Source organism: Giraffa tippelskirchi, chromosome 10, assembly GCF_054371585.1.
Source record: "Giraffa tippelskirchi isolate mGirTip1 chromosome 10, T2T-mGirTip1v1.2.pri, whole genome shotgun sequence".
Taxonomy (NCBI): domain Eukaryota; kingdom Metazoa; phylum Chordata; class Mammalia; order Artiodactyla; family Giraffidae; genus Giraffa; species Giraffa tippelskirchi.
The window spans coordinates 98,536,406-98,564,187 of record NC_137284.1 but is presented as its reverse complement, the minus strand read 5'-3'; the positions used below and the strand labels follow the sequence as shown (position 1 = coordinate 98,564,187).

General features: G+C 37.6%; 1 protein-coding gene and 1 pseudogene across 1 annotated transcript in view; one reads left to right on the top strand and one right to left on the bottom strand.

Annotated features, from left to right (window-relative positions):
• LOC145522365 (uncharacterized) overlaps window positions 1–27,782 on the bottom strand; it is a 164,202-nt gene that overhangs the window by 71,413 nt on the left and 65,007 nt on the right. The window lies entirely within an intron of this gene.
• On the top strand, window positions 11,432–26,186 carry LOC145522468 (transcription cofactor vestigial-like protein 1 pseudogene; annotated as a pseudogene).

Genomic DNA, 27,782 nt, shown 5'->3' with positions numbered 1-27,782 from the left:
AGATGTTGGAACGTTTTGTCAAGACCTACTCAAGCACGCACTCATGTCTAAAATTCACGTAGTTTCACAAAAGTACAGTAATGAGAATATATGATTCAACCATAGATTCTATTGACAAAGAATCAAGTCAAACTATATTGTCATTTAATTGAATATATTATAAAGGCTAAATTATGGTCATCTATAGCATAAAATTATTTATTAAAATACAGCCATGACTGTGAAAGCTGCCTTTCTGCTTTTTAGAATAATTTTTTACTGAAACTCATGTGTTTAACTTTTGGCATTGAAAGATATCACCTATTCTGTGAATATATTTACACTAACCCATTTTCTCTGTTGTACGTGAATCACAACTGCCTTCAAAATTTTCTCCCTTCAGTAGTTTGAAGGCAACCAAGACACTAATAATGATTTGAATACTTCACTTTTGTGAAAGGAATATTCAGAAACAATATCAAGTAGATAAGAAATCAACTTGAACAGATGTGAGAAGGTCCAATTTGCCAAATAAAAGACTAAAGAGGTTTTTAAAGGAAACAAAAAGCAAGGCTAGCAAGTTTACCTTCATTTGTTCATGGTGCCAAACGGCCATATTTTTTCTCATTATCATGTATACAAAAATAATGGCATATCCTCTGACAATGTCACTGAAAAAGTCAATGATGATGTTTTTATTAGGGTAGCAGTAATTTGCAGGAAATGCTTAAGGTTTCATTTAATTTAGGAACTAGAACTATATAAGGCAAACCTTTTATTTTTTGTTGCCTAAAGGTGCAAAGTGTGTGGTTTTCTTCTGACTGTTGGGCATACTGTGTATTTCTGTGCCTACTGCCACAGGACCAAGGGCCAGTCTTCTTTCAAAGTCTCTCACTGTAGACAGATCTCTGTCTCGAAAGCATGAATTTGACCTCACACATGATAGCTCAGTTGGTAAAGAATCCGCCTGCAATGCAGGAGACCCCAGTTCTATTCCTGGGTCACGAAGATCCCCTGGAGAAGGGATAGGCTACCCACTCCAGTATTCTTGGGTTTCCCTTGTGGTTCAGTTGGTAAAGAATCCACCTGCAATGTGGGAGACCTGGGCTTGATCTCTGGGTTGGGAAGATCCCCTGAAGAAGGGAAAGGCTACACACTCCAGTATTTTGGCCTGGAGAATTTCATGGACTGAATTTCATGGGGTCACAAAGAGTCAGACACAACTGAGCGACTTAACTTTTCATTAAAGAAATTAATATTACTACCATGTTCGATGCATGTGACAAGGGCTCAGGGCCGGGGCAATGGGATGATCCAGAAGGATGGGATGGGGAGGGAGGTGGGTGGGGGGTCCAGGAAGGGGAACACATGTAAACCCATGGCTGATTCATGTCAATGTATGGCAAAAACTATTACAATATTGTAAAGTAATTAGCCCCCAACTAAAATAAATAAATTAAAAAAAAAAAGAAATTAATATTACTAATAGCATTTTATTTGATCAGTTTTACTTATAGGACTTGGTAGATGTTAATTAATAGAACAAGCCTCTTTAATATCTAGCTTTGAAAACAGAACCACAGGATTTTAAAGCTTATGAGTGAAAAATTATCCATGTGGAAGATTTATAAAATCTCCACGACTGTAATTTACTGGTATGTATCAGAAATACTTTCTGTCTTTATAAGCTTATCTATTGAGATCAGAATTCATGAATCATCAAAATTATATTTACCAGTTTCTGTCTATAAAATCTATAATCTGCAAAACCTCTGATCAATTCTTTCTCAAGAAGTCCCAAATTTGGGAATGTACCTGACCTATCCATCAAAAACTAACATTCTTGACTATCTGTGAATATGGTATTATATGTGTAGCAAAGCAAGAACTTTAAGACATTTTCCTGAGAGAACATTATAGATAGAATTTTAATGTATGATACATAGTCCTCACCTCTTATAGTGAGATTGTCATATATAATTTAAAAAGATCTTTGTTTTGGTAGGGTTGTAAACTTTAACTTTTTGGGAGGTGGAGGGTGAAGAATAGAGTCTCACTGAAACTATATAAGTGACATCATAGGAAAAGTATAGGAACTCAGTAAAGACACTCATTATAAGATTTAACTATTGTTTTAAGTAGTCTTCAGACAAGACTCATACATGTACGTCATGATTATTGTTGTTCTTGTTTGAGGTATACACACACAATATGCTTCAGTTCAGTTCAGTCGCTCAGTCGTGTCTGACGTGATGCAACTCCATGAACCACAGCACACCAGGCCTCCCTGTGCATCACCAACTCCCGGAGTCCACCCAACTCGTGTCTATTGAGTCAGTGATGCCATCCAACCATCTCATCCTCTGTCATCCCCTTCACCTGCCTTCAATCTGTCTCAGCATCAGGTCTTTTCAAATGAATCAGCTCTTTGCATCAGGTGGCCAAAGTATTGGAGTTTCAGGTCAACATGAGTCCTTCCAATGAACACCCAGGACTGATCTCCTTTAGGATGGACTGGTTGGATCTCCTTGCAGTCCAAGGGACTCTCAAGAGTCTTCTCCAACACCACAATTCAAAAGCATCAATTCTTCAGTGCTCAGCTTTCTTTATAGTTCCACTCTCACATCCATACCTGATTACTGGAAAAATCATAGCTCTCACTGGATGGACCTTTGCTGGCAAAGTAATGTCTCTGCTTTTTAATATACTGTCTAGGTTGATCATAACTTTTCTTCCAAGAAGCAAGTGTCTTTTAATTTCATGGCTGCAATCACCATCTGCAGTGATTTTGGAGCCCAAAAAACAAAGTCTATCACATAAAGGAGCATTCATTTCATTCAGTGCAGATGACAGCTGAGTTCTGCTTTTAGTTAACCAGCTAAGAAAATGCTAATTGCTTAAGCTAGAACATTGAATGCAACATATTGGATAAATGCCTCCATGTTAATATATTTGCCCTATCTAAAAATCTGTTGCTTTCTGCATGGTCCATCGATCACTGAAGAATCCACCTATCTATTCCCTAGGTTTTTAATTCTTTTTAATCTCAGATTTGAATTCTTTCGACATATAAGTTTTCCATTCTTGGCTTTATCGGTGATTGTCTTCCTTGGGCATGCTGAGATTTAACTCTGGCTGGAAGATTGGAGGTTGTGTGGCATGTGCACAGTAGAGCCTAAGGAGAGCTAGCAATAATCCTTACCAAAGTTAGTCTAAGCTTTCCAAACAAGGTAAAACAGCCTCTCTTTAGACTGGAAAATGGAGCTGCTTTTGCTCAATGCAGTTTGGAGCTGGGGTACTCAGGGTCATCTAAATCCTTCCAAATGTTGCTATTTTAATTCTCAGAGCCTCATTTTTCAAATTGAAACACTTAACCCCACATAAAAATGTAGCTATAATTCACTCTATATTATAAATTCTCCAACTTGTAGAATCAGATTCTGTATGTAAATTTGAGGTATAAGAGATGAAATGTTCTTTCCCTCTGACACTGCCTTGAGCTGAGACCATAGAGTCCTGACTGAGTCTGTCATGTTCTTCCTTTAACTCCCAAGTACAGCTAAACACAGTAAGGCCAGCCAAAATTTTTGTATTCTTCATGCTTATCATTCTATGATATGACAGTTACCATGTGATCTGCCAAAGGTATACCTTTAACAGACACTTTATTCTAGCCAGACATTTCTTCTTAAGGAACTGGTTTGCCACTTGGTTGACAAAGACTACTAGTGTTCAATGTTCTACTTGTAACTAGATCTTTGTGCCTTCAAATCTAGTCAGGTCAGATGAACTATTCTTCAGTAAATATTTGTTGAGGATCTATTATGCTTCAGATATGTAACTATTAAGAAAAGGAATATAACCCCCAGCTCCACAGAACTTACATTCTTTTCTTGGAATATAGATAAAAAATAAGTTTATAATACAATATGGTATGATAAGAGATATGGCATGATGTGATGCAATGTACCATAACAAATCATATTATCAGGTAGTATGATAATTAAATGTGCCTTTGGATCCATTTTGCACCTAAGAATGTCAGGGAGACTATTTTTTAAATAGAAAAGATTCTATTCAAGGCAAAAAAAAAAAAAAAATTCCTGTCATTGCTGATTCTATTTTACTTCCCTTTAAAAAAACTGACATTGATAAACCTTACTTATGTTGAATTGCTTATACTATTTTACAGTAAACTTAAAGCACATTAGAGTGCTATAAAATGAAATGACTAAGCAGAAAATAAGTGTCAAAATTATAAAACAAATTAATAACTTACCTGCATTTCCTGTGAACTTAAATAGTTAATAATGCCCAGACTCTATGCCTCATATCAGAAAGCGCATCCCCTTTTGAGAGGCTGGGATGGTCATACCACCCACACACTTCTGATCATTATCTAGATATGCAGTGGTCATGTCAGTAGCTAATTGCCCACGTTACCGTCTTCATTTTTCTTGTTAAAGAGAGATGTTTAAAATGAGCTCAATATATCAGCCTTTTTAGCAGAATTATTAATAATATGTAACCTTCATTTATTATTTGGTCTTTTTTTTTTTTCCTGAGCTCTTCCTTCTCTGATAAATCTGCAAAGCTTCTGAAAGACTGTTAGAAGCCATTTTGTTCTCACCTTACCTTGCTAACCCTTTTACCTAAAACTAGAACAAATTCATGCCTTACAATTTGTTCTTTCTTAGTTATTCTGGTTTGATGTTGGCCTAATTTTCCAAATTTATTCACTTGAATTTTAAACCTTAAAATAAAGCATATTTTGATTGTAAGCAGAAGAGATAAAACTTTTTAAATGAGTGAAGTTTAAAACTGTGAAATAAAATAAAGGATTCGCATCAACAACAACCAGAAACTGCAGTGATTCAGTGGGAATGTGGTTATAAATTTCTAAAGCAAAGTTCAAGAAGGAAACAAACACTTAAAAACAAAAATCATTTTCATTAAATTTCCCAAACAGACATTTTTCTCCTGGTGCTAAAATTTAAAATAACTTTTCTATCTAAGCCATTATATATGAACATTGAATAATATAAGTATGTGATTTTTATCAAATGATTTAACCATCCTACCTCATGCTCCTCATCTGCAAAATGGCTTAAATATTGTGTATCCTGTATGTCTGCAAATGTTGGTGAGACAATGAAACACAAAGTTAATTTTTAATTCAACAAATATTCACTATGCTGCTTAGTATTTCAGGCACAGATCTAGGTAGGAATATAAGCAGTGAACCAATCAATGTCTGCCTTCATGAGTTTATGTTCTGTAGGAAAAGGGAGAAAATAAACAATTGAACAGATTATAGAATGTTATAAAATGGTAAGTGCTTTGAAGAAAAATAGAGCAAAAGGGAAGATAGCTGTGCATTTTGAATAAGGAATTCAAGTAAAAACTCTTCAAGAAGGTAGCATTTGACCAGAGACTTGAATCAAATAAGGGAGTGCTTAGTCGCTCAGTCATTCCCAACTCTTTGCAACCCCATGGACTGTAGCCCTCTGTCTGTGGGATTTTCCAGGCAAGAATACTACAGTGGATTGCCATTTCCTCCTCCAGGGGATCTCCCCAACCCAAGGATTGAACCTGAGTCTTCTGTGTCTCCTGCATTGGCAGGTGGATTCTTTACCACTGAGCACCTGGGAAGCCCCCAAATAGTGGAGACAACCACATAAAGATCTGAGGAAGAAGAACTTCCGCAAGAGGGAATGGAATGAATCAAGAAGAGAGGATTGGACTAGGAAAAGGAGTCAGAGATACAGGCAGGAATTAAATCAGGTAGACCTTGTTTGTCTATGGCAAGGAGTTTGGATTTTATTCAGAATAGAACGGAAGTCACTAGTGGGCTTTGAGCTGTGACATGACTTCATTTCCTTTTTTTAAAAAAGGTCATTGGGATGACTCTGTTGAGAACTGACTATAGCAGAGCCAGAAATGAACTGTAGGGTGTCAGTACATTAGCTTTCAGTGGAGTTTAATAGGCTTAGCCTGGGGAAGCTGACAAAGATTGTGGGAAGGGGTTGAGCTTATGCTGTATCTTGAGTGTAAATGTGAGATCTGATGTTGATGGGACACATGTGATGTATCATGGAAAAGATTCAATGAAGACTCCATGGAGAAGCAGTTTCCAAAGGAAAATCCACAGTTCCAGTTTAGACATTTTAATTTAGGCATACCCATTATTCATTCACGGAGAAGGAAATGGCAACCCACTCCAGTATTCTTGCCTAGAAAATCCTGTGGACAGAGGAGCCTGGTGGGCTGCCATCTATGAGTCGCACAGAGTCAGACATGACTGAAACGACTTAGCAGCAGCAGCATTATTCATCCATTGGAAGCCCTGGTGTTGAAGCTGAAGCTCCAGTAGTTTGGCCACCTGATGCAAAGAACAAACTCAATGGAAAAGACCCTGATGCTGGAAAGATTGAGGACAAGAGGGGAAGAAGGCAACAGAGAATGAGATGGTTGGATGGCATCACTGACTCAATGGACATGAGTTTGAGCAAACTCAGGGAGACAGTGAAGGACAGGGAAACCTAGTGTGCTACAGTTCATGGGGTTGCAAAGAGTTGGACAAGACAGTGACTGAACAACAAGAACAAATTATTCATTCAAGTGCAGATAGCATACAGGCAGTTGAATATTCTGACCTGGAGCTCAGGGAGGACTGAGAGCTGTAAATGACATCTCAAGCTGTAGGATTATGTAATATCAGCTAATGAATAAACATACATAAATAAGAGAAGAAGGCAAAGGTTTCAACATTAGTCAACAACATTTAAGGGACAGAAGGAAAATGAGAAGCCTGAAAAAAAAATAACTGAAAACTAATATTCATTATAATAAAAGAGTTAACTCCCTTGGAGTTAGGTATCCTAGAAAACATGTGAAAAAGCTTAATTCAAGAACAAAGAAGGTGACCATTAATGTCAAATGCTGTTGAGATCAAGTAAATAAAAGTGAAGAACAGACCTTGGATATGGGAAGACAGAGACCATTAGTGACCTCAATAGTAAAGTGATGAGGTTGAAACACTGAGTGAAGAACTTGGGAAATGAGGAAATCGAGACACGAGGTATACATAACTCTTATGAGCTTTACTGGAAAGATCTTCATATCTCACAGGTTTATCTCTTTGCCTTTTCCCCAGGTTCCTTTGTTTCTAATGTTTTAATCCATCTCCTTCTGGATCCCTGAACAACCAGCCAAGACAGTCACCACTGCCTGTGAGCCTATATACACATTCTCATTTATATCACATCACTTCCCAGACAAAGTAGATAACCAGATACATCATCCCCAAAATCCTGGCTATTGGGAGAAGTGTGGCTCTGCTTGCCTGATGCCACATGGACCACTTCTGTCTTACAATAAATTGCTGGGCCCACTGTACCTTATGTTTTGAAAAGTGTACCAGAGCCTAACTCATGATAGTCAACTCTGGCCATGTGGTTAATTCATGTTCCATGATCAGATGCTCATTCACTGTTAGAGCTCAAGAGCATGCAGCTGCTTTTTTTTTTTTTTGACTGTGCCACACAGCTTGTGAACTCTCAGTTCCCTGACCAGGGATTGAACCCAGACCCTGGCAATGAAAGCCCAAATCGTAACCACTAGACCACCAGTGAACTCCCAGCTACTATTTTTCAGTGGAATAAAATTTTCTGCTGAAGATTTTGCTCAAGAAGTGAAGGGGCCAAAATTATTATTATTCTTGTGGGGTTTGCTATAAACTCTACATGGCTTCTTTTCAACAACAGATGCATCTAAAACCAGTCCGTAATCCTCATTTTAGAGGCTGCTTCCTAAAGAGCCCAACTGTAACAGGTATATAATGTCTTCCATCTTTTGAGGAAGTTTTAAAATAACAGCTATGCTACAACAAAACTATTATTTTCTTTACATAGAAACTAGACAAGAAGTTGAAAGAACTTGCTAAATTAAATATAAACTGAATATAATGCAGCCTAACCATGATAGTGTTAACTTGCTATTCTTTATCAGAAATATTACATCACTAAGACTTCATTAATATGTAGTATTTTAGGGGTATGAACAGATATCTTATCCTGATGAATGATAATGGTGAACAGTAATAAATAGCTTGGGTGTACTCAGTTTAGCACTACAAGAGTCAGATACTTTATTGCATTAATTGATGAGAAATAAATACGCCAGCATGGGCATTTGGGATTATACCAACCTTTCCATTTTTAAATCACATAACCTCAAATCTAGAATCTGTCTATTTGGGAATTGAAAAAGGAGAGTTCTAGAAGCTGAACCCACAACTTGACATTTTTGTATCTCTTTTGGATGGAAAACCATAATCTGTAATTATATCTTAAGTCAATTTATTTAACACAATATTATTTTGCTGTAAAATTCATGTGACACAAAAGAAATATTTACAGAATAAAAGACAGTCATTGAAAGTTTAATTATAATATCTCTAGAAAATATAACTGCAAGACACAATTTAAAATCAAAAGTTTCCGAAAGAAAGAATTTTGCATGAGTTATCTATAGAGCTGGCCCTGTGAATCTTTAAGTTCAGGATAAAAGAAAAATATTTCACTTCCATTTAATCAGTAGATTACCAAGAGTACAATTGCTAAGGATACCGTGATCCCTAACATTGGATTTCTGTTAGACCAAACAATGGTTTCCAAAACATGCCATAAAGAGAAGGTGAAAGTACATTGTTTAGAGCCAAATTCAACCACAGCTCTATCTTAGTGTCTATCAACAAAACAACTCTGTTTTTGCCTACTTCACATTGTAGACTCCTGAAAAAGAGTACATTTGGAAGATAATCTCAAGGAGCAAAGGAGTAGCTTGTGTACCATCATCGTCTTGAGTCTGCTGTACTATACATATAGCTGAATCAATTTGTGCTGATATTGTAAATTTCTACAAACCTATTCTCCAAGGTCAAAAACCTATATTAAAGATTTGAGATTTATAATTAATGTCTCTATGCTAGTTGACCCTCTTGATTATATCGATGAGAATTTTTAGTGAAGGAAAGAAAGGGCATTCAGAGGTGGGTTTTGTATGTGCCAAGGACTATTCAGAATTTCATTTTGGGAACTAAGGGCTGTTATTCAACTTAATAAAGTTGCACATTCAAAACCCCTGCTTTCTCCTAATAATTAAGTTCAAGTTGCAATTTTAATATTGTATTTATGATACTGCAAATCTTAATAAACTTTTTGAAGATGATTTTGAATAGTGTTTTGTCTTATTTACATATATATATATATGTTACACATATATATTTATATATGTAACACACACATTTTGATGTATTTCAAATAGTATTTGTAAATATATACATTATTTTAAATTTTTACATTTTAACCCAATTGATAAATCAGATCTTGCCAAATACTATATATGATTAAATTAATTTTAAAATTAAACATAAAAATGTTGTATGCTTTACATTTCTTGAAAGTTCTTCCTCTGTAAAGAAACACAGTATGATTTCAACTCAAAATCATTTCTAAATAAATTGCTCAATTATACAGTTTAGAGTTATAAGGCTCTACTTTAAATGTCAAGATTCTCTTAAATATCAGAGTAAATAAAATGTCAATCATGCACACTTTTTTTTCTAACAAAATATTTATACAGTGTTTTTCATTTCCTTTTATAGTAGCTTTTGTTATGTACTACTGTGGCAGATTACATTTTCCAAAAATGGTCACAGAAAAATTTCTGGTCATACCTCATTCCCCATCAAGAGGCAGAGTTTATTTCTCTATCTCCTAAACCTGGGCAAGGTTTTTATGTACTGCGAAAAATAGAATGCAGAAAAAGCGATGCTGCCACCATGTTATGAGGAAGCCCAGGCCACAGAGAGGCTGACAGCCCAAGTTCAGATCTTACCTGACAGCCAGCATCAACCACCACACATGTGAATGAGCTAGTCTTCAGATGATCTCAGTCCCTAGCCTTCAAGCTTTTGCTGTTGATGTTGAGCGGAACAGATAAGAGTTATCTTCACTGAACTTTGCCTAAATTGCAAATCTACAAGCATACTACTTGTCATTGTTTTAAGCCACTAAAACAGGAGGGAGGTTTGTTAAGCAGCAGTAAATAACCAATACAGTTGCTCAAAAACCCTGCTTTGGACTGTGGTACCTGTTTTCCCCAGCTAGTGAGAGTGTGGGCAGCTGATGAAAAGGTTTTGAGTTGAGTCACTCTCTGGAAACAGCCTTTAGCTAAAGAGATTTGCCCCACAGCATCCTGAGTAATTTGCCCTCTTGGAGTCAGCTCACACCAAATGATGTGTTGATCTGGGGTGCTAACATCTTCTTGTGTCAAACACCATGAAGGTGGAAGAGTTTGAATTTCCTGAGCAATATGAGATCATGTGGACCTTCTCTGGGATACATCACACATCAACTCCTCTCTTTTCCTAATGCTACTTTCTTCACTGCCCCCCCTACAGATGTTGATCCTGAAAGCATTCCCTAAAATAGTTCCTATACACAAATCTCCATCTCAGACTCTCTGTTTCTCTGGAATCCAATCTAAGATGTTTTTCCATATTAATTTAATATCTTCCCAGAGTTAAAAGATGCACTCTCACTAGTGAAGACAACTAGCTAAGCTTTTAAATGAGAGGCTGACTGGATTCTTGTTGGCCATCCTGATATGACATGCAGAGCTCTATTTATATTTTTTGTGTCAATAATTTCATTACTAGAAGGAAATGACCATGTAGTCCAAATCCTTTGATTCAGTACTAATAGAAGTCTGCAAAATATATGCAGGTTCATCATTCAAGATACAACCAGGAGACAGTAACCATAGTGGTTATTTGAATTTAATAAAAATAATTGGTAACTAATAGAAGATGGGTATAATGGGAAAAAGAAGACTCAGAAGTAACAGATATGAAAGAACAACTACTACCTCTAAGCTGAGGGATTGTGGACAATAAAACTAAAACAAAAACAAACTGAAATGTACAAGACTAGGCGAGCCCTGACCTCAAGGCTGAGAATCAGACCTTTTTCAACAGGGTGAACATAGAGACTACCCATGGCAAAGAAACTTCCTTAAGGATGGCAATGGGAGCTGGTCTGTAGAAGGAAAGAAAGGTCACTCAGTCGTGTCCGACTCTGCAATTCCATGGACTGTAGCTGACCAGGTTCCTTTGTCCTTGAGATTTTCCAAACAAGAATACTGGAGTGGGTTGCCATTTCCTTCTCCAGGGGATCTTCCCGATCCAGGGATGGAACACTGGTCTCCCGCACTGCATGCAGACTCTTTACCATCTGAGCCACCAGGGAAGCCCAGTCTGTAGAAGTGGTCTGCAGTTTCTATAAGGTATGGCCAGGACAGAGCTGCTCAGGAGTGATCACTGATAGGAGATCATAACCAAAGAGCATAGCTGGAGGCTTCTGGGCTCTCTCGTTGAATAATAATAATAATGCAAGACCGGAACCCCAGATGGAAGTTATCTTCCTGTTACACGCTTGTAACAGGCTGCCAAGGGGACATTGGCAGTGTGGTGGATGAACACTTCTCCAGAGCTCTGAGCAATGTCAAGAGCCCCCAGGGACAGCACCCTTCCAGCCCGAGCGGAGATGTGCTGCTGAGGAATAATAGTGACATGTCTCCAAATCAGCGGCGTTTCTCTGCTCCGTGGACAAAGCCACAGTCGCAAGTATCTTTTGCAAATGGTGCCGCCAGCTGCAGCTTGAATGGATCTGGTCTCATGCCTATGGATCAATACCCACTGTCCCTGACCGGGGGCCCCTCTGTTCAGCCTGGCGAGCTGTGGCGTTTCACCCCCCTCGCCAGCCCCGGCTTCCCAAAGCCAGGCTACCCTCATGCTTTTTCCACTGGGCACTTTGCTCCGGAGCCCCAGCCTGAGGGGAGGTATGAGCCCCTCCTAAGTCTCCTCCAGCCAGAGAGATGCATAACCCATCCTCAGGAATCTGCCTTGTGGGAGGATGGCAACTCTGCCCAGATGGCTGGAAGCACAGGATTGTTCTTCAACCTGCCTCCCAGCTCAGCCCACTTTAAGAGAATCTATTTCTCCCCTGATGGTGGACCTGCTGGTGCCAGCTTTGCAGTTGAAAGAAGCCAGTCTTCAGAGAGGAGAAGGTAATGGCACCTCACTCCAGTACTTTTGCCTGGAAGTGAGGTCAAGACTCAAACCTGGGTTCCTTGGGCACCAAGCCAGCTCCTACCTCATCAAGCTTATTCTATTTTTCAGGAAGCCAGTCTTCAGAAAGAAGGCAATGCCACCCCACTCCAGTACTCTTGCCTGGAAAATCCTATGGACGGAGGAGCCTGGTAGGCTACAGTCCATGGGGTCACTAAGAGTCGGACATGACTGAGCGACTTCACTTTCACTTTTCCCTTTCATGCACTGGTGAAAGAAATGGCAACCCACTCCAGTATTCTTGCCTGGAGAATCCTAGGGACGGCGGAGCCTGGTGAGCTGCCATCTATGGGGTCGCACAGAGTCGGACACGACTGAAGTGACTTAGCATAGCACAGGCTTGTAACATCTCTCCAGCACCCTCTACTGATGATGACTAACATTTTGCCAGGTGCTCAAGTAAATACGTTAACAGGGTTCAGTTTCATTATCACAAAGCATGGGAAAGAGATGCATTTGGAGCTGAGAGAAAATAATTGATTACTGGCACACCAGGTTAAATATTTGATTGGATTCTGCATCTATATTTCTCCTTATATCTGTCTAAAAGCTTAAAGACTTTTCAAACTCTGCACAATTTCAAATTATCAGCATCGTATAATTCCAACTACATTTAAAATGTAATCTGATTGAACATATGACTTTTTATAACTGGCTTTTGCACCTTAAGAGATCAGCTTATAGTCCTGCTGCATATTACAGTACTGTTACCTCAATTAATAGGAAATTTATTTCAATGAAGTACATGAGACTTAGTAAAGAAATAAGAATCTTAGCCATGTGATCAGTCTTCATAAGAATGTAGGAAAAAGTTACGTAGTTAGTTATCTCTGAAATCAGAACATATTTTCAATAGTAGAAGAATTCAGTGTTGATCTAATAACAGTATTACTGCATTGGCTCCCCAGTGGTGGTATTGATTCACAGTATAGTTTCTCAGGTGATCTCTATCTTTTCTTCTGTGCCTACCAACCAAATACTTCACTTTTACTCATTTTTCTAGCTTAACATAATATTCTACTTTGGAAATTATCCTTAAGTATAGCTTAAGGATATATCCTATATATAGCTATATATATATAGCTATGTATCCTATATAGCTCTTCTACCTCCCAGCATCTTCTGGAAAAAACAACAACAACAATAACTCTTTTTCCAATAGGAAAAGCATGTTGCCTTTTCTTTATAGGTCTTTTAGCTCCTGTTTCTGCTACTAACATGTTGATGTTTTCCCCATATCTCCAGTTCAAATTACAAAGAAATAGACTTTGATTGGCCAATTAATAATATCTCTTCTTGAAGATAACTAAATTTCAAGCCTCCTCCCGGCCATTCTTAAAGATTGACTCACTGAGTTAACAGTCAATCCCTGGTTCAATCACTTCTAATCAGTGGTTATGAGCCCATAAGGTAGAGAATATAGTCACCACCTCTGTGTTGGAAATCAAATAGAGTTGCTCTTCTCAGCAAAGAACTGTCCACATGAAAGGGAGATATTTGAATGGTGGAGCAGACCAGAGACTTTGAAAGGTCCTCCCTAGTACAACACTCAGTCTAAAAATCCTGATTAAAGAGAGTTCCCTGAAGAAGTTCCAGTCAGTGGTTCCCAACAGTGGCTTTTATCACTTTCTGTCAGCACCATCAGCTGCTTCTGTTGACTGTGCTAACAATGATAGGGTCTCCCATGGGTTTTTCCTTTTGCCAGTGCCCTGTGTACCTTGCCAACAGCTTGCAAACCCCTTGGAGAATGAAGAGTGCACAATGGCTCTCTCAGCACAGTTCACAACTGAGGCATTGCTGAAGTACAGTCTTTTCAAGGTTATTTTGTATAGCCACCTAGTATTGCAATTGGAACTGGGCCATTTCTCTGAATCCTCCTTGGTTCACAGTCAGCTTACTGTCCATAAGTTACAATGTAACTTTTTAAGGGAAGAATTTTGCTGTATGGAGCTTCTCCCAACATATGAATTATAAAGGATGAAAATTGTAGTGATGGAAGGAACATATTTATTTAATGTAAATACAACTAACGTGAATTTGCTTGGCTTTAATTTTTACCCTGGCATAAACTATAAAAATGGCAAATTAAACAGAGATGATGAGAGTTTGAAGGGCCCCTTTGGATTATGTGGTCAATACTTCTAATTTTATAGGTGGAGAAAAAAAAAGGAAAAAAAAAAGTTCAGAGGGTTATTCTCTGTTGTCGATAATTTGAGATTAGAACCCAGGCTCCTTGAAGCCAAACTCCATTCCCTTTCTAGATATCATGCTGCCCCCTAGTGTCATCTAGGTTTTCATAAGAACTCATGATTTCCTTCACAAGAACAAATTTCCATTAGTGTAAAGATTTGCAAACCTAGAATGCATGAGCTAAATTAAAATGATCCAAAGAAGATCTAGTATAAAACTCCTTTTCACAGTACTTTGTCATTTATTAGAATTACTGTGAATATTTGAATATATGTCTTATATTCTAAAATACATCATCTGATATTAAATTAAGACCCCAACAAGTTAAGAACAAAGTTGTGCATTGGAGCGGGGAAAGGGGACAGACTCATTTAGAAAAAAAAAAAAGCAAAAAACCAAAAACAACCCAGCAACACTATCTTTAATTAAAACTCAATCTTTCTAAATATGTCAATCAGTCTTGTATATAGCGATGAGTTTCTGTAGTTATAGATAGGGTTAACTGGCATCCTGAGGCAACTTGAGGTCTACGAGAAAAACCACAAAATAAAAGGATCAAAGCACCAGTTTAATCATAGGAGAAATTAAACACTGTGGAAAAAATACAGAAAAACCAAGCGAAATTAGAGTATCATAGTGAGTTTTACCGTATATTTTCATTCACCCCCTTCCAACCAAAGGATAGATATTTATAAATAGAAGAGCAAAACAAATCAAATAGAAATAAGCAAATAAAAATATTTACTTGATACATTATGAGAAGAAAAAGAATTAAAAAGTGTGTAACAGATATACCAGGTCAAGACAGAAACAGAAGAGAAAATAGGACAACTAATAAATGAGAGGAAGCAAAGAATTAATTATTACACTAAGAAGGCTGATATATTGAGCTCATTTTAAAATGTCTTTAAAAAAGAATGAAGACAAAAAATTTAAATAAAGGGGAACTAATGAAGACAATGAAAATTGTTAATGAAAATGTTGAGAGGGAAAATGTGGAATATATTGTAAAATAGTAAATAGTGATTCAAAGGATCTTAGGTAGGATTACGAGATTCTTAAAAAGAAAACTCTGTGATGGATACGCAGTCAAACATATGAGCACCATCTTGGGCTTAATATATTTAATTGAATTAACTATGAAATTCCAAAAACATTCAAATTACACTTTAAATTATGTATTATTCAAGAAAAATCTCACAGGAGATTCAGAAGCAGCACACTGAAAAGTGTGTTGATTATTCTCAGCACTCTTGCCAACACGATCCTGGAAGTCCTAGCCAGAGAAATCAGGAAAGAAAAAGGAAAAAAAAGCCAAATCAGAAAGGAAGAAGTGAAAATATCTGTCTTTCCAGATGATATTATTTTATAAATAGAAAACCCTAAAGACTCTACCAATTAACTGTTACAACTGATAAAGGAATTTAGTAAAGTGGCAGAATACAAAATCAACATTCAAAATTCTACTGTATTTATATACACTAACAATGAACTAGAGAAAGAAGAAAGCAATTTCATTTATAGTAAAAGCAAAAATGAAAAAAGCAATTAGAAATAAACTTCACCACAGAGGTGAAAGATCTCTACACTGTAAACTCTAAGACATTGATGAAAGAAATTGAAGACAGAGGACACAGATAAATAGAAAGATATCTTGTGTTCATGATTTGAAAGAATATATATTATTGAAATGTCCATACTACTCCAAGCCATCTATAGACTCAATGCAATCCTTATCAAGAGTCCAAAGATATTTTTTATAAAAATAGAAAAAAACAATCCTAAAATTCATATGGAACCATAATAGACCCTAAATAGCCAAAGTAATATTGAAAAAGAAAATCAAAGATGGAATCATCACACTTCTTGACTTCAAATATATACAAAGTTATAGTAACTGAAAGGTACTGGCATTTAAAAAGATACATAACAGGGGCTCTGGTATCTCAGTGGTAAAGAATCTGCCTTCCAATGCAGAAGATATGGGTTCCATCCCTGATCCAGGATGATCCCACATGCCACAGAGCAACTAACGCTATGCACCACAACTACTGATGCACTCGAGAGCCTGGGAGCCACAACTGCTAAGTCCAAGTGCCTCAACTACCGAAGCCCACGTGCCCTAAAGCCTGTGCACTGCAAGAAGAGAGGTCACTGCAATGTAACGTCCACACACCGCAACTCAAGAGTAGCCCCTGCTTGTTGCAACCAGAGCCCACACAGTAATGAAGATCTATCCATCACAGCCAAAAATAAAGAAATAAATAAATAAGTTGTTTTTAATGGCACATAGAACAATGAAACAGAATTGAAAGCTTGGAAATAAATTCACACATGTATGGGCAACTAATCTATGACAAAGAAGACAAAACTATACAATGTATGATCTCCCTTATATGTAATATCTATTAAAAAAAAATCCAAACCCATAGAACAGAAAGTAGATTGTTGATTGCCAAGGGCAGAGGTGGAGTGGGGAAAATGTGTGAGGCTGGTCTAAGTGTACAAACTTCCAGTTAAAAATGAATAAGTTCTGGGGATGTAATGCACATCATGGTGAAGATAGTTAAAAATGCTCTATTGTATGCTTGAAAGTAGCTAACAGGATAATTTCAAAAATTCTCATCAAATACACAAAATAATGATAACTATGTGAGTTGATGTGTTAAGTAACCTTACTGTGGTAATCATTTTACAATATATACATATACAACATTGTACATTTTAAACTTATGCCATGCTGTTGCTGCTAAGTCACTTCAGTCATGACCAACTCCGTGTGACCCCATAGACGGCAGCCCACCAGGCTCCTCTGTCCCTGGGATTCTCCAGGCAAGAACACTGGAGTGGGTTGCCACTTCCTTCTCCAATGCAAGAAAGTGAAAAGTGAAAGTGAAGTTGCTCAGTCGTGTCCTACTCTTAGCGACCCCATGGACTGCAGCCTACCAGGCTCCTCCGTCCATGGAATTTTCCAGGCAAGAGTACTGGAGTGGGATACCATTGCTTTCCCTGAACATATGCCATGTTATGTATCAATTACACCTCAACAAGAAAAAAAAAGATGGAAGGTTATAAAAACTATCCTTCTCAAGATATTTTTTAAACAGAAAATGAGAAGCACTCTCTGACAAAATTTGTAGTTAATTTTGACAGAGAATGTTTAATTAAATTAATCAATACCTTTAATTAAAACATAAGTGAAATAAGGTAGACAGATAAGGATTTAGAATGCTGAAAGCTTTGGAATTCATCATTGAATTTATTATTGCATACACATAAGAATGTACAAAAAAATTCTTCATGACCCAGTTAATCACGATGGTGTGATCACTCACCTAGAGCCAGACATCCTGGAATGTGAAGTCAAGTGGGTCTTAGGAAGCATCACAACGAACAAAGCTAGTGGAGGTGATGGAATTCCAGTTGAGCTCTTTCAAATCCTGAAAGATGATGCTGTGAAAGTGCTGCACTCAATATGCCAGTAAATTTGGAAAACTGAGCAGTGGCCACAGGACTGAAAAAGGTCAGTTTTCATTCCAATCCCAAAGAAAGGCAATACCAAAGAATGCTCAAACTACCACACAATCGCGCTCATCTCACACACTAGTAAAGTAATGCTCAAAATTCTCCAAGCCAGGCTTCAGCAATACATGAACTGTGAACTTCCAGATGTTCAAGCTGGTTTTAGAAAAGGCAGAGGAACCAGAGATCAAATTGCCAACATCCGATGGATCATCAAAAAAGCAAGAGAGTTCCAGAAAAACATCTATTTCTGCTTTATTGACTATGCCAAAGCCTTTGACTGTGTGGATCACAATGAACTGTGGAAAATTCTTCAAAAGATGGGAATACCAGACCACCTGACCTGCCTCTTGAAAAACCTATATGCAGGTCAGGAAGCAACAGAATTGGACATGGAACAACAGACTGGTTCCAAATAGGAAAAGGAGTACATCAAGGCTGTATATTGTCACTCTGCTTATTTAACTTATATGCAGAGTACATCATGAGAAATGCTGGGCTGGAGGAAGCACAAGCTAGAATCAAGATTGCCAGGAGAAATATAAATAACCTCAGATATGCAGATGACACTACCCTAGTGGCAGAAAGCAAAGAAGAGTCTCATGATGAAAGTGAAAGAGGAGAGTTAAAAAGTTGGCTTAAAGCTCACAATTCAGAAAACTAAGTTCATGGCATCTGGTCCCTTCACTTCACGGCAAATAGATGTGGAAACAGTGAAAACAGTAAGAGACTTTATTTTGGGGGTGCTCCAAAATCACTGCAGATGGTGATTGCAGCCATGAAATTAAAAGACGCTTACTCCTTGGAAGGAAAGTTATGACCAACTTAGACAGCATATTAAAAAGCAGAGACATTACTTTGCTGACAAAGGTTCATCGAGTCAAGGCTATGGTTTTTCCAGTAGTCATGTATGGATGTGAGAGTTGGACTATAAAGAAAGCTGAGCACCAAAGAATTGATGCTTTTGAACTGTGGTGTTGGAGAAGATTCTTGAGAGTCCCTTGGACTGCAAGGAGATCCAACCAGTCCATCCTAAAGGAGATCAATCCTGGGTGTTCATTGGAAGGACTGATGTTGAATCTGAAGCTCCAATACTTTGGCCACCTGATGCAAAGAGCTGACTCATTTGAAAAGACCCTGAAGCTGAGAAAGATTGAGGGCAGGAGGAGAAGGGGATGACAGAGGATGAGATGGTTGGATGGCATCACCGACTCAATGGGCATGAGTTTGGGTGGACTCCGGGAGTTGGTGATGGACTGGGAGGCCTGGTGTGCTGCAGCTCATGAGGTTGCAAAGAGTTGGACATGACTGAGTGACTGAACTGAACTGAAGCTTTTGAATTCATCATTGAATTTATTACTGCATAAGTGTGTGTGTATGAGTGTGTGCAAGTGTGAGTGAGTTAGAAATGGAGAGCAGAATAGAGAATTTTGAAGTACAAAAACACGGAGAAAGATGTCTTTCTTGGGCCATTCTCTGGATGTTAGTTCTTCTTATCCAGGCAATAAGAATCAGTTCAGTTCAGTTCAGTTTAGTCACTCCGTCGTGTCCGACTCTTTGCAACCCCATGAACCACAGCATGCCAGGCATCCCTGTCCATCACCAACTCCCAGAGTTTATCCAAACTCATGTCCATCGAGTCGGTGATGCCATCCAGTCATCTCATCCTCTGTTGTCCCCTTCTCCTCCTGCCCCCAATCCTTCCCAGCATCAGGGTCTTTGCAATAAGAATAGGGACCTATTAAACAATGGACTCTTTCATAATACCTATGTAGCAAAAAATACAGTGATCATCTATTGCCACTCAGGATCTACTTCTCTGAGGGAAGAATTGTTAGTTTTTTGTAAAACACTTGATCCATAAGTTTTTTGTGAAACACTTGACCCATCCCTGAGTCCAAGCTTGTGTTTTGAATGTGAAACAATATGGTCTTACCGGCCTTATACCTCAAAGCTGAAATGAACACCTGACTCAGACTAGGCCAGTCAAAGCCCTTCTCTGGAGGTTTTTACTTTGGACCATAGGTCACGTTAGCTAGTACTTTCTATACGTATAGGAAATATAACCCTGGAGTGGCTCATTACCATGTTCCCAAACCCTGCCATGTCAGTCTGAACCAAAAGAAGGTAAGGCCAACATAAAGAGGAAAGCAAGACAATGATAGACCTGTGATCCTGGAGATTAGTCCTGAACTTTCTTGAATTTGGCTATATAAGTTATCTGGGTACCTTTCAAATAAATTTCTTTCTGCATTTAAGCTTATTCAAATGGGTTTCTTATACTTGAAAGTGAGAGTTCTGTTGAAAACAGTGTAAGAGTAGAATGCATGTTTTCCACAACCAGACCAATTCCACTTAGTAACGGGTGATTGGCGTGGTCACTTTAGACAAGAATAATAATCTAAACTGTGTGGTCAGAGAGGGTAACAAATACCAAGTAGAGTTTCTACTTTAATGGGAAAAAAAGCCAGAATGGGCTTGTTTAGGGACAATATTTTTCTATACGTAACCATCAGTCTATATGTAACCATCAGACAGGGCTTCCCTGGTAGCTCAGTTAAAGAATCCACCAGCAATGCAGGAGACCCTGATTCGATTTCTAGGTTGGGAAGTTCCACTGGAGAAGGGAATGGAAACCCACTCCAGTATTCTTGGGCTTCCCTGGTGATTCAAATGGTAAAGAATATGTCTGCAATGCAGGATACCTAGGCTCAATACCTGGATCGGGAAGGTCCCCTGGAGAAGGGAATGGAAACCCACTCCAGTATTCTTGCCTGAAGAATCCCCAAGGATGGAGGAGCCTGGTAGGCTACAGTCCATAGGATACAAAGAGTCGGACACGACTGAGCAGCTAAGCACAGTACAGCACAACCATCAGACATCTGCATCATATACACTGAGAATGACTAACTGCTAAAGTGCACACTCCTGGGCCCCAGCCTGGACCCATCAAAATCTCTGCTGAGTGAAAGAAATATCCTTAAAATAGCACCATCGATGATTCCAATGTGGGTTAAAGATTAAGAGCCACTGCCTTGGAGGAATTGTTTTCATTATTAGGATGCTAATAAAACGCAGTGTTGAGAGGCAATACATGCACATTAAGGATCCAATTGTGAAAAGTGAAGCAAAACCCAATGTAGGAGACAAACCCAGGCAGTTTTTTTCTATTGCCAATATGTAACAATGACTGGAAACGGAGAAAGTACAGATAAAAGCATAGGACCTTAGAACTACATATCAATAATAAAGCAGACTAAAGTTTTCTTTTTTACATATATGAAGGGAAAACAGTGACCTAATTTTCTTACATATGATAACAAAAATGATTTCTACACTTTATAGCTAGTATATGACTGTGTTTTGGGCCATTGAAAATATGCATGAAAAATTAAAAATCCATCTGAAGCAATGAATTATTGGCCTATTGTAAAACAACTACACCAGAATGTCTGTTCAATTTTCCCTCAACTGTATCAAATAAATTTTCCACTGAAATGGTGATTTCAGCTTCTATTAAGACTGCCCATCTGATTTAAACAAATTTTCTCACCTTGAAAAAGTCACAATTATATGGCTTATACTGATTTGAAGAATCTTAAATCAAAGACCCAAATTCAGACAATTTTCAAAGGATAATTATTTGCTCCAAGTAAATTTCAAACCAAATGAATAAAATATCAAATAGAGAACCATCATGTACAGGATCACTTGCTCAATGCAGTTCATTTTTGTAGCTAGCCAGCATGCATTTGTTTTTAAAAGAAATGCAGGAGTTAATGCCTCTGAGAAGAACATCCACAATCTAACCATCTTGTCAAATCCATTCCCTAGAACCTCAGGGGCAGAGTCTTCCTACCAGCTTCAGGGAGGCCATATCAGCCTTTCCCTCCATTCCTCAACCTTCCATCGTCAGACAGTGTTGGTAATTGGTTTTTAATTGGTTCATTTACCCGAATGATTTATACTGCCTCAGGTAGACAAGATTTAATGACACCCATTACAGGGCTTTAGATTATTTCACAAATAGATATGCATTGTCCTTCAGGATTGAAGATCTGTGCATGTGGGTATTATCATTCATACATCTCTGATGTAGAAAAGTTCAATGCAAGGCTGACAATGATGAAAATAATAGTTTATCAAGTGTGAACTACGGACCAGGCATTTTGCTAAGGGCTTTATATACATTATCTTATTTAACAGGCATTTCCATAAAAATAGAAATAAACAGAAACAATGACCAAAGAGTTGCATTTGTTTTGAACAGAGACTGTTTACAACTGTTTCTCCTTAACTTTCCAGATGATCAATTCCTTTGCTCAAAATTAGTCACTCTACTATGAGTAGTAATAATGTACTTGGAAAGTCACTAGGGAGAGTAGGTAAGAAATATAGGCTTATTCTTTTTTCTGATAATAATTTTAGATTTTAATCGGTTACTTAACCTTTGGATTTAGGTCGGCTGTCCTGAAAGGACACTTGTAGTTTTCAGATAATGTGGCTCACTACATATTCCTATTTCTCATTTGATTGATTAGCTGGGGTGCTAATCTTACATGGTATAACCTATATTTGTACTTCAGTATTCTCTTGAAACATAATTTCTGCCTAAAAGGAACTCAGTTAAATATTTTTAAAAGTTTCTTGTAACTAATTTGTATATACACATATCATCACATGTGTATTGAGAACTATTGGTATTTAGATATAAAATCTAATGTTATTTAGGTAAAACAACAAATTCAAATGGATTCTTCTGATTGATTTTGGATAAATTTAGACAGGCACATTTTAGGATTGGTGGTTGTTGTTCAGTCACTAAATTGCGTCCAATTCTTTGCGACCCCATGGACTGTAGCACACCAGGCTTCCTTGTCCTTCACTATCTTCTGGAGTTTGCTCAAACTCCAGGAGACAGTGAAGGACAAGGGGCTTTGTACAATTATAAAGATTTGCACAGAAATCATATAACAAATAATTGGGCATGTTATAAAGTATCTTTCTTTAACAAGAAATAGTCTTTGGCAAACCTAGATTTTTTCACAAGAATATTTATTAAAATTTTCTTCAGTTTAAAAATTTTTTAGTGTTTACTTTGTACTATGGTCATTGACAGACTTTTGTTGAATATTCATTCTTTTAACATGTACAATTTCTGAGGATAAGGTTGCAATTTTCTAATAGTTTCTCACAGTATCCCAAGTTTAGGGAAGCAGATTTACAAAGATTTTATTTAAGCATTGTTGTGTCACAACTTTGGATTAGTGAAGGCATATTAAATGTGATCAGATCTTTACTTGTACTAACATGTGCATTCCTTGATGCTTCAAGTGAATTCAACTCAGTTGTATATAAATGTAACTGGAAGAAAACATAGAGTGGGGTGCTTACTTCACAATTATCTGTTCTAAGGATGAGAAAAGTAGTCTTAATGTGTCTACTGTATCCTTTTAAATCCAAATGATGAGTGTGTAGGGGCTGAAAGCTCCGTTGACTGGAGAGAATTTAGCAATAGATCTTTTACGTACTTAATGACATCTGTGTATTTCTCATCCTTAATTGAGCTCTGTGCTGTCCAGTATAATAGCCGATAGCCACTTGTGGCTACCTAACACTAAAAATATGCCTAGGCTGAATTGAGAATGTGCTGTAAATTTAAACACACACCAGATTTGGAAGACCTGGCACATAACAAAGAATATAAATTATACTTTTAATAACTTTTATATTGATCATGTATTGAAATCACAAATTTTTGTATACGGTATTATATAAATATTTATTTAAAGTCATTTGTCTTTTTACTTTTTGAAATGTGGCTCTCAAAAAGTAAAATTGTATTTGTGGTTCATATTATGTTTCTATTGGTCAGTGCAGATCTAGATTCAGACTGCATTGTTTCTGACAATTACTTTTTACCATTGACATATGTGTCTCCATGGTTTGATGCAACCATTATCTGACAAAAGATTAGGAATAACACAGGATTTTGAGTTTACCCAGGTCAGGAGGGTTCACTTCCTCTGAACTATCTTGTTGAAACCATCCCTCACATCTTATCTTACCACCATCCCCTTCCCCATTCCCAATCACCAAAATATCATTCTAAATTTAATAATTTAGACTTGGGGAAAATATATTATGCACCACATCTAACACTATGTTCCAAGCATGGATCTCCACTCTTTCCATATCAATTTATTTAATTTTCACAGCAACTCTATGAAGTAGATTTTATTACAATTCTCATTTTATGGGTGAGGAAACTGAGATACAGAAAACCTAATAAGCTTGCTCAAAGTTCACAGAGCTAATAAAAAATAAAAATGAGGCAGTCTGGAGTCAGAGTCTGAATCTCAGCACATCTTTTTTGCTCTCATTTGTTTTCATTGACCACAGCTTCTACACCCTTCCTACACCCCAGTTTCTGGATTCTTCATGACTCAGGTTCTCCCAGGTCCCTCACTTTCTTCCAGAAATTTCAAATTTTTTACTTTATCATGCAGAACAGTTTAGCATTCATGGCCTTACTATAGAATCCTGGCTTGCCCACACACCCTCATGCTCATTTTTTTTCCCCAACCAAATGGCAAAAGGAGAAGCTTTTTTAAGGGAAAAAAAAGTGTATGCCCTTAGAAGATAGCAGCATCTATAAATATTTGTGACTTTAAATGACATTTTGTTTCTCACCATTACACATCTAAGGATTTTTTTTGTGACAAATATTATCATTATGCAAATTAGAATATTGAGTCACAGAATGTTAATAACAAACATTCCCAAGTTCACACAACCATCAAGGGATAGTAAAGAGAACCCCACCAAACAAATTCATAGCTCACTGTACTAGTCATACCTGACATCTATTTACATCAATTGGGGTTCTTCTGGACACTCTGTCCTGGGCCTTACCTCTACCATAGCTCAAACCTTGGTCAGTTTAGACGGCCATAGATCTGTCTGCCATACATGAGTTATCATCACACTGCCAGCAACCTGAGGGTGCCTGAACAACCCTTTCTGACAGCATGACATTGTGTTGCCCAAAAACTTTTAAGAACACCCCTTTCCCACCACCTATGTCACTGTCTTTCTGCAGGTTATATAAAAGGGATCTTTAGTCATGTTTCATGGCAAGCACAAATGTTGTTTTTTGTCAAAAACTTATGTGTCTTAGGGAAAAAAAAACAACAAAGCTCCTCAGTCTATAATTGTTAGCCCCACATAGATAAAGGGAACATGAAGGTCAGTAAGTGCCATTTTCTCTCTGCTAAATAAGGAAATAAAAAATGCTTTCCAGACATAGGAAGATGGAAAAATTGAAGCTATTAGAAAAGAAATTATTAGTGGATCAAAAACAGTTAAAAGAAATGTGAGTGTTCAGAACTTGACTGGAGAGCAAACTAATCAGCCAATGAAACCGTTTAGAGTTAATAATGAATGTCTCATCTCAACTTGAAACAAATCTGTCTGCTCTATTGGAAACATATAATATCAAAGGAGAGGAAAGCTGTCCCATAAAGGCATGGTAGCATTTGAACATCAATTTGACAGGTAGTGTAATTTTCTTACTAAGGACCGTGAATATCATATTGAAGCCTACTACAGAAATACTACTCAAATTCTCCACATAAGTCATCTGAATAGAAAAAGTTTCAGCAGAAGTCAGAGGAGATATAGGAAAAAAGGCTGAGGCTGATGAATTTCACTTATGACCAAAAAACCATGACCTTGACTTATTTCCATTTAATACTAATCTATTATCTCCAAACCAGGAACGAGTGAAACTGAAATCAGTCAGAAGCCAGAGTTATTTCTGCTCCAGATTTACTCTAAGTAGTGCTATGTCATCTGAATACATTTGTATGCAAGTGACAAGACTTGGAGAATGTTCAGTTCTGATCTGTGCTTTTTCTACTATTTTAAGTCCCAGGGAAAGATGATTTGAACCTCTATGTTTCCAGTATATAGCACATGGGGCATGCATGTAGAAGATGAGAAAAACATTTTATTAATCTTCTCTCAGTGTTATTTTGTATAATATATTCAGCTTTTTATTACTCATATAGGAAAAAAGTTTTCAGAAATGTCAAGCTAAAATTTCAGTTGTTTTAAAATATGTTTTTCCCTAGGCGTCCCAGAAGACTGTCACTGTTCAGAGTATGGGAAAATTTTGACTAGTTACATCTTCCCATTTCAATGTGATTTACCAGAATACAGGAAACATAACAGAAACTATGATGACATCCCAACTCCCAAATGGTCTTTGGATTCAGGTTTGGTTACAGTCAAGTCATGAAACAAACTTCTTTAAATATTTTCTGAATGGTGTCCAAATCTTGGGTGAAACTTTATTCTGGTAGGACTAACATATGAATGTACTATATGAAACTGAAAACATTTGTTGAATTTTATATATGATTAGCTTTTTTTAAGTTCAGAAGGAGCATCGCTTCAACTACAAGTCACAGACTAGGACTGTAGGTTATTTATGAAGCACACTTTTTAAAAGAGCCAATATTTTAAAATAAGCCTTTTTGTTAAAATGTGCATTTTTGTTCTCTTTTGCAAATTTTGATCTTATATCTTGTGACCCAGGCTTTCTCACAGTAATAACTTGCAGGGTCTGAAGCCCCTTTAAATTTCCAGTCCTTCACAGCTCCATCTTTCCCAGGGGGCCAATGGCCAAGTGCCTCAAATTTTAGTTGCCTAGCAAATTCCTATAAGTATTTCATGTTATGACCTTGATCTAAAGAGTCCATGAAAATCCCCCATCAGAGCAAAACTGATAAAATACAAAGTTCATGAGCGTATTCTCTGTTCCTGCTCTCAGAATGCAAACACTACTGCAGAAAACCACAGTTATGAAAATTGGAACTACTTTTGAGGTCAGAGCTTCCCACCTCCACAGGGTCCAGCAACAATTTTACTTTCTCTGGAAAAGTCCCTTTAACACTTTTGAGATAGCCTATTCCCAACATATATCCTATTCCTGAATTCTCTTTTTCCAGGTTCCTGTCTTTACAGAGAAAATAAAATTCATGGAAGAACTCATTTAACTTACTGTCCTCCTGCTGCTCTGCTTTCCTCACACAGCTGTGTGATCTTGGGCAAACCTTTGAAGCTTTCTTAGCTTCTGATTTCTCATTAGGTCATTGAAGACCTTGTGCCTCACTCTTGATGTGACAATAATTAAATCAGATCTGTGAATTAATAATCAGTAAATAAGCATGGTGAATAGCAAAGAAATTACTTTCCTCCATGGGACCACTTACCTTCTCTGTGCCTGTCGTGGAGGATGGAGATGTTTGATTCCCATCTACCTTGACTCCTTCCAAGTTTTTCTTCCCAGACAATCTATCTCAATTCACCTGTCACATCCTTGAACTCCTAAAATATTGTTCATCCATAGGATTCTGTCTTTACCCCTTTTCTACTCCCATTCTACTTATTCTTTGAAGATTATCCCAGACATCCTCATAGATTCTAAACTACTTCCTCTATGCTAACGTCTCCTTGTCTGTACATCAACTTCCTTTTTCATATTTTGGTTATAAGAGTCTCACTCCTGTCCTTTCACCCTCCACCCTATTGCCTAAATAACATTCCTTAAGGCAAAACTGCTGCTGCTGCTGCTAAGTCACTTCAGTCGTGTCCGACTCTGTGTGACCCCATAGACGGCAGCCCACCAGGCTCCCCCATCCCTGGGATTTTCCAGGCAAGAACACTGGAGTGGGTTGCCATTTCCTTCTCCAATGCATGAAAGTGAAAAGTGAAAGTGAAGTTGTTCAGTCGTGTCCGACTCTTAGCGACCCCATCGACTGCAGCCTACCAGGCTCCTCCGTCCACGGGATTTTCCAGGCAAGAGTACTGGAGTGGGTTGCCATTGCCTTTA